Raw genomic sequence first — 14,592 nt, 5'->3', positions numbered from 1 at the left:
TCCCCGTACTTAACAAAATAATGGATTGAAATGGTTACGAAAGTGAAACCACTGGGACTGAAATAGTTACGAAAGTGAAACACAGGGACTGAAATCGCAATTTTTAAACTAATGGACTGAAATAGTGATTTTTGACAAACCACAGGGACGAAAATAGTAATTAACTCTTTTTTGATTTTTTGGAATTTTTTTGATTTTCTGGAATTGGATCAAAATGGCAACTGAAAACATTTTTTACAGAAATCCCCAAAATACCCCTGTTACAAACTGGGTTTTGGATGGAGTTAGACAAAATGATCAAAATGGCAACAAAATGTAAAAGTCAGGGACCCAGAAGCAAAAAAAAACTATTTGGACTAAAATGGCAAATTTGGACAAAACTCAGGGAGTAAAATGGCAATTTACTCTTTTTTTTTATTTTTAGATTTTTTTGGAATTTTTTTGATTTTTTGGAATTTTTTTGATTTTCTGGAATTGGATCAAAATGACAACTGAAAACATTTTTTACGGAAATCCCCAAAATACCCCTGTTATAAACTGGGTGTTTGGATGGAGTTAGACAAAATGATCAAAATGGCAACAAAATGTAAAAGTCAGGGACCCAGAGGCAAAAAAAAAAAAAACTATTTGGACTAAAATGGCAAATTTGGACAAAACTCACGAACTAAAATTGCAATTTACTCTTTATTATATATAATAGATTCTCTGTACGGCCGCGCGTGGTCTCATAATTTTTAAAGGGTGCTACTTTCTACACCCCCCCTATCTACTTTTTTCACCCCCCTCCTTTCACATATTTACAGGTGGGGCCTGCGTGGGACCGACAGTTTTCCTCTCACAAGGGGGGGTATAATCAGGAAGAGGGGGGGTGTGTATAGAATTAGCCTTTTTAAACCTCATATTTTACTTCCAATATATATAGTTGAGGAGATAGCTATGAAATTAGAAAGGAGAAAAATCATACAATTTGATGACGCAATATTAATATACGATTAACAGAAATTCGTTATTAAAAAAATAGAACACCTCATTTTTTATACATCATTGATGAGTAAATTATTTCAATTAACACTATTTACAGCAAAATATAGAGTATAAAAGTATTTTAGTTTATTATTTACTTAATCGCCATATTTTAATAACATTTGAGCATTCACATCCAAATAACTAAATTATGTGTGTGGTGTTTTTAAAATATAAAGAGTATAAAAAGTGGTTGTGAGTGGAGTAGAGAGAAAATGTTACTGTTCATCTGTATATTTTGGGGGGACACTGTTCACCTCCTATAATTTTTTAATATAAGTGGTTGTGAGTGGAGGAGAGATAAAAGATAATGATAAAGATATAAAAAAATATTATTTAATTAAAAAGGAGAAAGAAAATGTAGTGTTTTTTAGTGTAATTTAGGGTGAAAATATGATGGATTGAATGTGAATGCGTTCATGTTGTATGTGTGTAAATTATTTCGATTAAAATTCATAGAATAAATTATGTGTGCAGCTAAACCTGCTTGTTATTTTCTATGTGTTTGTCCTCTTTATGTATGTTTGTGTAGCTAATGATGATGGTTTGATGGTGATATGGATAAAGAAGATAAAAAATAGTTTGGTGCGTTTGTATGTTACTTCGATTAAATTATTTCAATTAAAAATAGTTTAGTGGGCCATATTTTGATGAGTAAATTATTTCGATTAAAAATTCATAGAATAAATTATGTGTGCAGCTAACCCTGCTTGTTATTTTATATGGGTGAAGAGAGGGGTTACCTAATGGTATTAGGTAAATTCCTAATCTACTCAATCATATAGTGTCATGTCAAGTCACCTAAAATATTTACATAATGCTTAAAAATGTTGGTGGTAAACTATTTTTTTTTTTTTTGAAAAAGAAAAAATGTGTAATTAGTTGAGAAGGAATGAAGTCCATCACACACTTATCGCTCTCCCCCTTCAGTCCCTCTCACCGAATCAGTGAAGGTTCACCGAACCCCAAAAATTGGTAAAGCTTTGTCGGCAAAACGTTGGCGGTGGTCTTTAATCGGTGTCGAGTGGGTTTACCACCCTCACTCCCTTCACCCTAATGTGTTTGTTCTCTTTTTGTATGTGTGTGTAGCTAATGATGATGGTTTGATGGTGATACGGATAAAGAAGATAAAAAATAGTTGGGTGCGTTTGTATGTTAGGGGGCGATATATTAAAATATCTGTGGAAGCTTCTAAAATATCTACCTAACACCGTTGAATAAAAAGTGGGTGCACAAGATTGAAGTGACCCGGGCTCACATCACCTCTCCCACTTGTTTATAGTAATGAAGGGCCATAATATTTGGTTGAGAGTACTCATCCGTTCATGACCCATGTTTTCTTTTCATCACAATCATCCATTTTTAACGCCTTTTGTTGGTGGGGGCATGGGTGGGGGTGGATAGAAGATTCTTGATTGAGATTGCAAAGTATAACCCCTCCCTTTTTTCAACTAGATAAAATGGTCATATACCATAATACATACCAAATCTAAATGTAAAGGGTTAAAAGAGTTCTTGTGATTTGGGTCATTTTTCTAATTTAGTTTAAAAGTTTTATTTTTTGATTGTGGGTCCAAAAAGGTTTTACCGTTGTTATTTTAGTCCAATGACTTTATCTATTTTTTCTGTTAACGAGAAGGGCAATTTGGTCATTTTATATGTAATTCTTTTAACTTAAATGACAATACGACCCTATAAAATGACCAAATTTCCCTTCCCGTTAACCAAAAAAAAAAAAAAATAGATGAAGTTAACACTGTGAACTAAAATGGCAATGGTGAAATATATTTGGACCCACAAGCAAAAAATAAATTATTTAGATTAAATTAGAAAAATGATCCAAAACACAAGGGCTAAAATAGCATTTAACTCTTTACATTGATATGTGGTATGTATTATTGTATATGACCATTTTGTCAACTTTGACAACTATATAAACTTGGTAAATTCAAATCATTTCCAAAACTTTAAAGAAGTTAGAAATTTGTACTTTTAAAAATAAATCGAGTGTATAATGAAATTAATTATATTTTAGAGATAAATACTTTTAAAACATTGTTACTATTCTACAAAGTTACCACCTCTAAATATATAACTTTAGTATAATACTATGATATGATATGATTTCTGAAGCATAAATAACTTAGTTATCAAATGGTTTATTTAGATTAGTTGCCAATGATCTCTAGATCAAGTGGTGGAGAGCTTGCATTTCTCTTGTGAGATGCAGGTTCGACTCCCACTTGGTGCAGAGTGAGGCATTGGTGGGCAATGATAGGAGACCCAGGGAAACCTCGGTTGGATCCTTGAGCCAAACGGGTTTTACCGGTAATTTCACCGTCGTGCCTACGGGCGGGTGGGTTACCGGGTTTTCCCCGGAATTGGTGGTGGACTCGGGTTACTCTCGGAGTACTCCGTTTGTCCAGTGGGTGCCCCGAGAGTGCTCGGGATTGAGTTTGTTGGCCGTTCAAAAAAAAAAAGATTAGTCAATTAATGTCATCAAAAGGTTTGTTCAGATTAGTCAATTATTGTCCAGAAGTATTTGGTATTGGAATATGGAAATTAAAATTATAAAGAAAAAAATGCCACAGTCAAGAAAGTAGTTTAACATCAACCCCGAAAGAAAAAGAAACCCTATTAAAAGATAAACACTTGAAGAGTTCTAGGTAAGCATGATAACCAAGAAAGTAGATGGAATTCAAATTGAAAATTAAGTATGAGGCCTTCTTTGAATTAAGACCATACGAACTACGAAGACTTGATAAAGAAATGAAATTTAACCCATTCAAGTCTACATACAACTGCGATAACTATTATGTCATGTCTAAATATTCATTATTGTTCACTAAATAAGGCATTAATAATATAATTAGGTTGTACACTAGATGTTTAGTAGACATTGTACTAGGTGAGTTCTTGGGGTTATTAATTAAGGCCCCCTTTATTCCCACACCCCCTAGATCTTATTTTCACATCCCTAGTGTATATGGACCGTATACAAAATATACGGCCCTTATAGAATGTTTTTGAATAGGAAAATGCGCAGAGAATGTTTTTTTTGTTTTATTATATACGACCCGTATATAGTTATACGAGCCGTATACAAGTGTATACGATTTATAAAAAGTATACTGTAACACCCCCAAAATCCCACCTGCGGAAATCCCGCGAGGCGTGTTACGCATCAGAGTTCGAGCCACCAATCACATTGAACCAATGGTAAATACTTAAATAAAACATAATATCAAATCCCAAAGTGTTGTGTAGCGGAAGCATATAAATATCGTTTAGCAAATGTTTCATAATAATACTTAAAACCAATGTATCAAATGTAAGTTAATCCAAGAGCCTCGATCCATGACCACTCCAGCACTCCCAGATAGCAAGTCCATGTTCCAAACGTTAATGACCTACAAGCATGCAAACAAGTGTGTCAGACTACGCTGGTGAGTTCAAGGTGTTGCTTACGTGTGAAGTTACCAGATATTAGTTAAATCTACTTGTTGTTTGGTTCAGATGTCGTTGTTAACTCGTTTATTGTACCGTATGCAGCGTCAATCCGGTAGATGATTGTTTCTATGTTCCAGTTGTTTACCCCAAGTTTCCCTTCCAAATGTTTACCAGTTGTCCCAAACCACCGGGACGCATGCTTGAGAAAATGCAATGAACTCACCTGGGGTTGCTCGGTAGATACACGAAAGAAAAGGGTTCTTGAACTAAAGTGGTCAATCTCGTCCTAATAGGGTTACCACACAAGTCAGGTCTTGACTTCAAGAGATGCACGTATGAATCACATAAGTTAACACGTTAAAAGCACATATAGATCATGGCAACACTTAACAGTCAAACAATACATATAACTTGTACGAAATATAATAAGCCCAATCATGTCCGGCCCAACATGTTGTGCGATCCACAACATGTTGTGCGATCCAACATCCCGGCCCAATTATCATAACAAATCAATAATACAATCTCGGCCCAAATAATATACGTGAGTGACTTGTGCGATCCTGATTGGATTGTACGATCCGATCGGGTTGTGCGTTCCAAACCAGCCCAAACTAAACAGAGTCCACTTGGTTTGTGCGATCAGACTAGCCCAACCTAATTAACCATCCGGCCCAACAGTTTAAGCAAGCATACAACATGTGCGATCCAAACAACTAACTCACAAGTGATTTGTGCGATCGAGAGCTTGTGCGACTGGGGACCGCTTTGTGCGATCAGGCCCCCCTTGTGCGATTAGTTTTGTTATTTCCGTGATTTAAGCAATCGGTTACAAATCTTTATCAGTTTCCAATTTTTACAATCAATCAACAACTTTCAGTTTCAAGGCTTGATAGATTTCGATCAAACAAGGTTTGTTACAACCAATTCACATAACCCTAACCATATTATATCATGAACACTAACCTATCGATGAACATGCGGCCGATTACTTATTATCTCATCATGATTCCTTGCACAACGTATGATAATAACAACTAATAAGAACCCTAATCACTAACAAGATCATCACATAGCCACAGATTGACAATCATACACTCAATCCGATCATATTACACAACATGTAAACAATTCATACAATCAACTCTAATCGGCTAAAACAAAACGTGGAATCATAACATCATCAACTCGTAATTTATAACTCAAACACTAACCGATTGAGAGGGGAATGAAATCAAAGAAGCTTCGAAGGATAGGAGGGCCGCCGGCTTCGAGGGAGGTACGAGAGAGAGCTTAGGGTTTTTGTGTGTGAGGTAAATTGTAACAAATGAGGTGTATAACCTACCCTCTAATTGTTATTCGTATAAGTGTAGTGGGCCGAATCCCTTCATGGGTTGTCTATGTGTTTCGGATTCAAAAGAGAGTGGGCCGAGAGTGTCATAAGTCAGCCCATTAGCTTGTGCGATCGGCTATGTGTTGTGTGGTTCGGATTAAGTAAACATATACATATTCACATAACCTATCATAACGTCATAACATTCAATAATTCAATCATTCAATGGTTCAATCAAGTTCACATACGTTGCATACAATACAAAGACGGGTTTGAAATACGAGTTGTCACATATACGGCTCAATGGATTTATTTCTGAGGTGTTTGATGTTTAGCAAATGTATACGGGCTGTATAATTGTATACGGGCCGTATAGATTGATGTTTTTCAATTATCACGTTTTTTCCCGTAAAAGCACCATCATTCTAGGGTTTCTAAACTCTTCATCACATTTAAACAACGTTGATCGGAACACGCCGCTTAAATCGGAGCACAAGTAGAGTAACGTTACCGATCAGTCCGTTAATCAAGTAACTAGCAGAAGAACCCGACACAAACAAGTTCTCCACAGTTTGTTATTCAGATCTCTGTTCGGTCATCTTTCCAAACTACAACACACGATAACTTTAAACTTTATAGTGTGTGATTTGACCAGGAAATGATTGGAGGTGATTGCTACTTTTAATAACCTGTCATAGTTGTCAAATTCGATTTCAACAAATCTTTTCCTTTTCCTTCAATTTGTAGAACATTCTCCGTAACATGAATACGTGTCGGGTTCTTCTACTAGTGGTATTTTAATGAAGTATTGAAGATTGAATGTGCAAACCCAACCGTTTTTTACTACGGAAACGATGGCTATGCGAAATACAAACCGCAACCGCTTTTTACTACGGAAACGGTGGCTATGCGAAATACAAACCGCAATCTTTTGTGACTATGGGAAACACAAGTTTTCTTTTTGAGCTTGATGGATGTCCGTTATCTCAGTTGAGGCGGGCATTGTTTAAATCTGAATATAAGTAGATGTTACGTGTAACTTCATTAAACCAAGAACAAAGCCTATTTCGAAAGACACATGTATTCGTATCAGCGTTGTTTATCACCCTGTGTGAGCATTGGAAACCCGACAAACAGTCTTGACAACTGTGACAGCTTATCTATCTGTGTGTGTCACATCCATCCTGTTATAGCATTCGATATGATTAATTTTACAGATTTTTTTCTAATTAGCGTTGTTAACTACCAAAAGAATGCATACACAAATAGTTCTAGTGGACGAAGCAAATAGACTGTTGTTATTGTGTCTATCTCGGTTGTTCAGTACTTTCGTGATAATAAAACAAGCAGACATTGATTTTGCCAAGATTGAAGGAAAGAATCTGGCCATAAGCGTTGTGGATTCTCAGCGTTATTCGAATGTAAGTGGATCGGGTTCTGCTAGTTATTCGAAATGTTTCGAATCATCACAGAAGACGTGTCGGGTTCAACTCTCCTATATCAACATACTCTTCTCCAGACGCTTAGTTGTTACGAATGACAACTTGAGGGGTCTAATTAACTTTCAGATTCAGATTCAATTCAGGAAGCAGATGATTGGAGCGTAGGAATCAATGCAAAACCCTCACCCTCAAAATCAACCAGAAACCAAAGGAAAAAGGGCAGATAATGGCTGATGGTTCTTCGTTGAGGAAACCAAACGTAGACGGAAATGATAGGTCTGGAAACCGGATAAGAAAAAACCCTAGTGCATATTCAATCTTCATTGCTTCATTAAAATTACAACACACGATAAAATGCTTGGAACTCACCTGATAACAAATAATCAGTTCAAACTTTCAACAATCGACATCTGGTCCTTGTTTTTCCACGTCAATATGTCACTTTGTGTGTTGACGAAGCTGACAAACACATTGGTATTTTCTCAAAATGTGCAAACTTGAAGAATCTCACATTAAAGGAGTTTGCAACAACGGGATCAGATGGTTTGAGTATCTTTCATCCTCGTTTGGCTAATCTCACACAATGATGAACAGATGATGTCAGATAATACTTCATTTGTCGAGAAACCATACTGTCAAAAACTAACATCTTTTAATCCTTCATTGCGTATGTGCTTGTGCTGTAGAAACCGGTGATGAATTTGTGTATCTAAATCAGGTTCTCTGCCTTAGATCGGTCATTCCTTGTGATACATGAACGTTGTATTCTTGTCTTTCAAAAGAGTTTGTATTGAACCAATAATACTTATACTCTTCTAGCAGAACCCGACACGTCTTCTATCATGTGACGGACACAGGTGCAAGAGAATGGCGAGTTATTTTCAGTTATTTCTGTTGATCCACAAATTCCATTGTTTAAATCAGAATCAGGTTCTCAAAACAAGGATCGTTCTAATAGATTAAAGAGAATAAACCAATTTTTACCATTTTTTACCCATAGTATACGGGCCGTATAACAATATACGACCCGTATACATCGTTCATATACATTGTATACGATCGGTAAAAAAATTTTTTACCGAGAGTATACGGCCGTATAAACCATATACGGCCCGTATACATATGGTAAAAACCTCTGTAATCTTTATATAGTGTGTGATTTGACCGATTGTATTAAGTTATCTCTGTTGAATTTGATTTCAACAAATCTTTTCCTTTTCCTTCAATTTCTAGAACATTCTCCGTAACATGAAGAGAAATCAATTGTATTTTTTTAGTTGCTTCTCTTGTTAAGTTTCTGAACCAACCGAAATCCACAAATTCCAACAGTTACTTCGTTTTTACCGTCTGGTTTCCAAACTCTTTCACTCAAATTTAATATTCACTGTGGTGGATGCAAGCATAAAGTTAGAAAAATACTCAAGAAGATTGAAGAGTACACAACTGAAGGTTCAGTGCACGAAAAGTTTCTTACGAACGATATGTATCAGGAAGCTCAGTATCAACAAATGCCTCACCCTTCCTTTTTATTACAGTCACACGACACGTTTTTTTGTTTTTCAATCTTTGTTACTTGTTAAAGTTTTATTTTTTCTACTTTTAGAAAGATTTGAACACCTAACGACTGTAAAATGTCTCGTGTGATTGACACCTTAAATCCATTAAATACTTTGGGTAAAATCTAATTTTCTTTTCATACGGGCCGTATACAGTTATACGGCCCGTATACATTGTTCGTATCGGGGCCGTATACAGTTATACATTGTATACGACCAGCCAAATTCTTTACACATGGTGTATACGGGCCGTATACAGTTATACGGCCCGTATGGAATGAAAAAAACTGACAAAATATGAAGGCACAGACTTTGTTAGTTTTATTTTATTATATACGGGCCGTATAATTGTATACGGCCCGTATACACCATGTGTAAATAAGGATTTGCCATGTGTTAATATTAGGACCCTAAATTAAAGCAGGGTAAATTACACTTTTCGTCCTTTATGTTTGTAGTGGATTGCAATAGATAACCTTTAACTTCAATAATTACAATCACAATCCTTTATTTGGAAAACACATTACACCTTTCGTCCTTTACCACTAACCAAGTTAAAATTTTCAGTTATGTCTATCCACTTAAGGGTATTCTGGTCATTTCATGTTTTTATTTAAAATATTTATTAATAAATAAAACCAAAAAATTGACATATATATATATATATATATAAAATGTGACACCCCAAGAAAACCAGTAAACTAAACAACACAACTAGCTTCCTCAGTAACCGCATGCTAAATTTCAGGACGAAATTTCTTTCAAGTTGGGGATAATGTGACAACTCGAGTTTCCAAGATTCCATCTTCGCATTTATTGCACGTTAATTGTTTAAGTTGGTTGTTTGTACGACTTGTTTGCTTTGTAACCGTACACGTTTGTGATATGCTAAAATGTATTGTGAGTATGGTATGATATGTTTGATGATTCAAGTTGGTAACCTGTTTGTTAATCTGTTTAGAAGTTAGAAACTTTAAACTGTTGCACCCCAAACCATCTCGACGAAACGTAAAGTGTTTCGACATATACACTCCGACGAAACAGGAGTGATTCGCTGTCTTGGTTTCGACGAAACGGACGTTTCGCCGGCCCACTTTTACGCCGAGCCCAGTAAAGGCCCAGTTCGATTATATAACAATATAGAGTACCACTAGAACACGTATTCAGCTGTTTTTGCAAACCCTAGTTCTCTCTCCCTCTCTGTTAACCGACGGTTAGTTATTTGCTAATGATTACTTATGAAATTATTACGTTTATTGTGGTGATCCTTGAATGCATGGCTAGTGTACGATTGTTAATAGATTTCGGTAGACTAGGGTTCAATGAAAGATGATATTAATGAATATTTGTGATCACAGTGATTTGCTTATGTTAATTGAAAACATGATTCATCGATATTATGTAATGCTTGATCATATTCCCTGTGAGAGTTGTTGATGGTTATTATTATACGTATGAACGGGAATGATACTTGTAAACCCTATTCGGATTATGTGACGGCAACATGGTAAATCTGTTAACGATTTGGGTTTCTTGGTGTTTGATATTGTTGAATCCGTGAACTGTATGCTAGATTCTTAAACATGATTATTGTATAATTGTTAATTGTTTGATGCTGATCGGCGGATTAGGGTTTTCTGTGTGTAACTGATAACATGACATAACTGACTTGTTGGACGAAACGCATATCATGACGAAACTGGCACGACGAAACATAGGGTGTTTCGCCGAGGGTGTTCACGACGAAACATAGGGTGTTTCGTCGAGGGTAATCACGACGAAACAAAGGTGTTTCGTCGAAGGGGATTCACGACGAAACGGGTGTGTTTCGTCGAGTGGGTAAACTACACAGTAATTAAGTTTAATTATGTTAGGGGTTAACGGGTTAGTTAACTGTTGTTAAATGATAGGCATGACTTGCATGAGCTTGAATATGTGCTATGTGTTATTTGGTGATCACTGATTCAATACCCACTTATACGTGAACTTCGTGAATATAAACTGATTATGTATACGTGCATACCATAGGCCTTGACTGATTAATTGGAACCAAGTAGTTAACCAAACCGAGCAAACCAAGGTGAGTTCACACTTCCAAGGCATGGGATTCCCGGTGGGTTGGGAATGGGATTGTATGACTACACGCACTTTCATCACTACTAGACTACTTAACACCATCCTCGGTTTGGGAAGGACGCCGGTGCTACAACCTACGTAAAGCCTACGTACTATAGTCCTCGGTTTGGGAAGGACACCAGTGTTAGAACCTACGTACTATTGTCCTCGGTTTCGGAAGGACACCAGCGCTAAACCTACGTACTCGCTACGTACTACTGTCCTCGGTTAGGGAAGGGCACTTACGTAAAACCTACATAGACTCATACCTACCACTGTCCTCGGATTGGGAAGGACACTTATAAATACAACTAGTCTATTACATACAACATGGGAAGCCCCCACTTATTATTGTAAAGATTTGGGAACAAGGGTACTGGGTAACGCATGGTTATGAAACGAACTTATAATTTCTGAAACGAACTCATTAACTGAACAATCAACTATGAACTCGCTCAACTTTGTTGTTGACTCTCTATTACATGCCTTGCAGGATGTTAGGTACTCATGGAGCTTGCATTGGGAGGCGCAGTCGTTGTGGGACATGGACAGTGGACGCCATGTTAAAAACACTATGACATTTTGAACTTAATACTTATGTTTGGGTTTTCACATTTATGCTTCCGCTAAACACATAACTATGCTTTGTTTTGAATACCTTTTATATTGATGGGTTGAACTTTATTTAATACTTGCAATGTTCATTATGATTGGTGGCTTGATCCTGGTCAGTCACGCCTCCATGCGGTGACACTCCGCGAGTGGATTTCGGGGGTGTGACAGATTGGTATCAGAGCCATTGGTTATAGTGAACTTGGTTTTAAAAAGGGGAAAACTTTTGGATAAAACCAGACTATAACCAGAATAGTGCTCAACGATCCACAACGACGCTTCACTCCACGTGCAAGACTCAACACTATAGGTGATATGGTTTATGTTTTATTGCCTACTTGTTAGTTACATAGAACTTTGCTCATGGTATGCTTAGATAAACGTAGCAACTATTGTTTGAAACACATGTGTGCCTACTCTCTTCTGTCATCGCACTTTCGCTAATCTCTCTCACTCATGTTTCCCTTTTGTTGTGAAGATCATGAGTGGACGTGTCAATATGACTCAAGCCCAGTTGATGGCTTTGATTAACGAACAAGTTGTTGCGGCACTTGCAGCCGCTCAAGCAGGAGGTATACCCTACAGTCGCAACTCACTCTAGGATCTTAAGATCCTACACTCCTAAACCAACTCTTGTGTTTAACCTTGTCCTGTTCTTATACACAACAGGTCAGCACGCTCAGCCACCTGTATGCACATTCAAGACTTTCATGGACTGTCGTCCTAGCACATTCAGTGGCACTGAAGTGGCCGTTGGACTCCTCCACTGGTTCGAGAAGCTCAAATCGGTCTTCGAGATGTGTGAATGCCCTGAGGCTCGTAGGGTGAAGTATGCCACTGGTACTCTCGAAGGCATTGCACTGACTTGGTGGAATACGCAAGTTCAGATGCTGGGGTTGGCGGCTGCTAATGCCACCCCATGGAACGACTTCAAGGAACTGATCAAGCGGGAATACTGCACTCGTGATGACATCCACAAGTTGGAAGTGGAGTTCTTTAACCTGAAGATGACAGGGTCAGAGATAGAGGCGTATACAAAAAGGTCAAACGAGCTGGCCATCTTGTGTCCAACGATGGTGGACCCTCCTATCAAGCGCATTGAGTTGTACCTTAAAGGCTTAGTACCAGAGATTCAAAGCCATGTGACCTCCGCTAACCTTGCTACCATCCAGGATGTTACTCGTCTTGCTCATTGTCTCACATACCAGGCAGTGGAACAGAACAGGTTGCCTAAGCGCATTGGTGCTACTACCACTACTACTACTTCTGCTATTCCCAGTGACAACAAGCGAAAATGGGATGGGGATTCCAGCAAGGGTTCGACCACAGTTCAGTCCCAGGCACAGCAGCGAAAGACTGATGACTACTAGAGTCCTGGTCAGCAATCTTCTGGTAGTCAGGGGTAGGGTGGATATCGAGGAAATCACCCAAAGTGCAACAGATGCAACAGACACCACAGTGGTCAGTGCAACAAGGGTCGTTGTCAGAGGTGTCTCAAGATGGGTCATGAAGCTAAGGATTGCAGGAGCTCATGGCCTGCAAATCAGAATCGCCAGCAGCAACAGCAAGCACCGCAGAATCAGCAACGACAACAGGGCAACAAAGGATGTTTTTATTGTGGCGCTGAAGGTCACTTCAAGAGACACTACCCACAGCTAAATCAGAATCAGAATCAGAACCACAACCACAACCAAGGCAACGGGAACAATAATGGAAACAACAATGGGGGAAACAATGATAACAACGGTGCTAGGGGTCGTGTGTTCGTGCTGGGTCAGGGTGAAGCAAGGAATGATCCTAACGTGGTGATGGGTAAGTTTCTTCTCGATGACTTTTATGTTACTGTTTTATTTGATTCGGGTGCCGATACCAGTTATGTGTCTCTAAAAGTTAGTCAAATGCTCAAGCGCACACCAACACTTTTGAACACCAAGCATGTCGTAGAGTTAGCAAATGGTAAAAGTCTAGAGGCCACACACATAGTTCAGGGTTGTAATCTTGTCCTCGCTGGTCAGACCTTCTCTATCGATCTCATTCCTATAGTTCTGGGTAGTTTCGACATCGTCATTGGGATGAATTGGTTATCCCAACAGCAAGCAGAGATCCTATGCAAGGAAAAGATTGTTCGTATTCCCCGTTCTGGTAAAGAACCTCCCGAAGTTCAAGGCGACAAGAGTGGTGCTGTGGTGGGCATCATCTCCTTTCTTAAGGCCCAGAAGTGTTTATGAAAGGGCCACACCACTATTTTAGCACTTGTTACTGACGCATCAACGAAAGAGAAGAGAATAGAGGATATTCCTGTAGTACGCGACTTTTCTCAAGTATTTCCTGAAGATTTACCTGGTCTACCGCCTCATTGCCAGGTCGAATTCTAGATCGAACTAGCTCCTGGGGCAGCACCCATAGCTCGATCACCTTATCGCTTAGCTCCAACTGAACTGAAAGAACTGTCCAAACAATTGCAAGAACTGATAGATAAAGGTTTTATTCGTCCTAGCTCTTCGCCCTGGGGAGCTCCAGTGTTGTTTGTGAAGAAGAAAGACATTACCTTCCGTATGTGCATAGATTACCACGAACTCAACAAGGTGACCGTGAAGAATCGTTATCCTCTTCCACGCATCGATGACTTATTCGACCAGTTGCAAGGGTCGAGCTACTACTCGAAGATTGATCTGAGGTCAGGCTACCACCAACTGAGAGTTCGGGACGAGGACGTCTCCAAGACAACATTCAGAACTCGCTACGGCCACTACGAGTTTCTGGTCATGCCCTTCGGGTTAACAAACGCGCCTGCAGTCTTCATGGATCTTATGAACAGAGTGTGCAAGCTTTACTTGGATAAGTTTGTTATTGTATTCATCGACGACATTCTGATCTACTCTAAGGGTCAGGAGGAACACGAGCAGCATTTACGACTTATTTTGGAACTCCTTCGAACAGAACAGCTGTACGCCAAGTTTTCAAAGTGCGACTTCTGGCTTCGTGAAGTCCACTTTCTAGGCCACGTGGTAAACAAGGATGGGATTCATGTTGATCCATCCAAGGTAGACTCGATCAAGAA

The sequence above is a fragment of the Helianthus annuus genome, chromosome 10 (genome assembly GCF_002127325.2).
Source record: "Helianthus annuus cultivar XRQ/B chromosome 10, HanXRQr2.0-SUNRISE, whole genome shotgun sequence".
NCBI classification, from domain to species: Eukaryota; Viridiplantae; Streptophyta; class Magnoliopsida; order Asterales; family Asteraceae; genus Helianthus; species Helianthus annuus.
The sequence above is the reverse complement of the archived record's forward strand: the minus strand, read 5'-3'. Positions refer to the sequence as shown.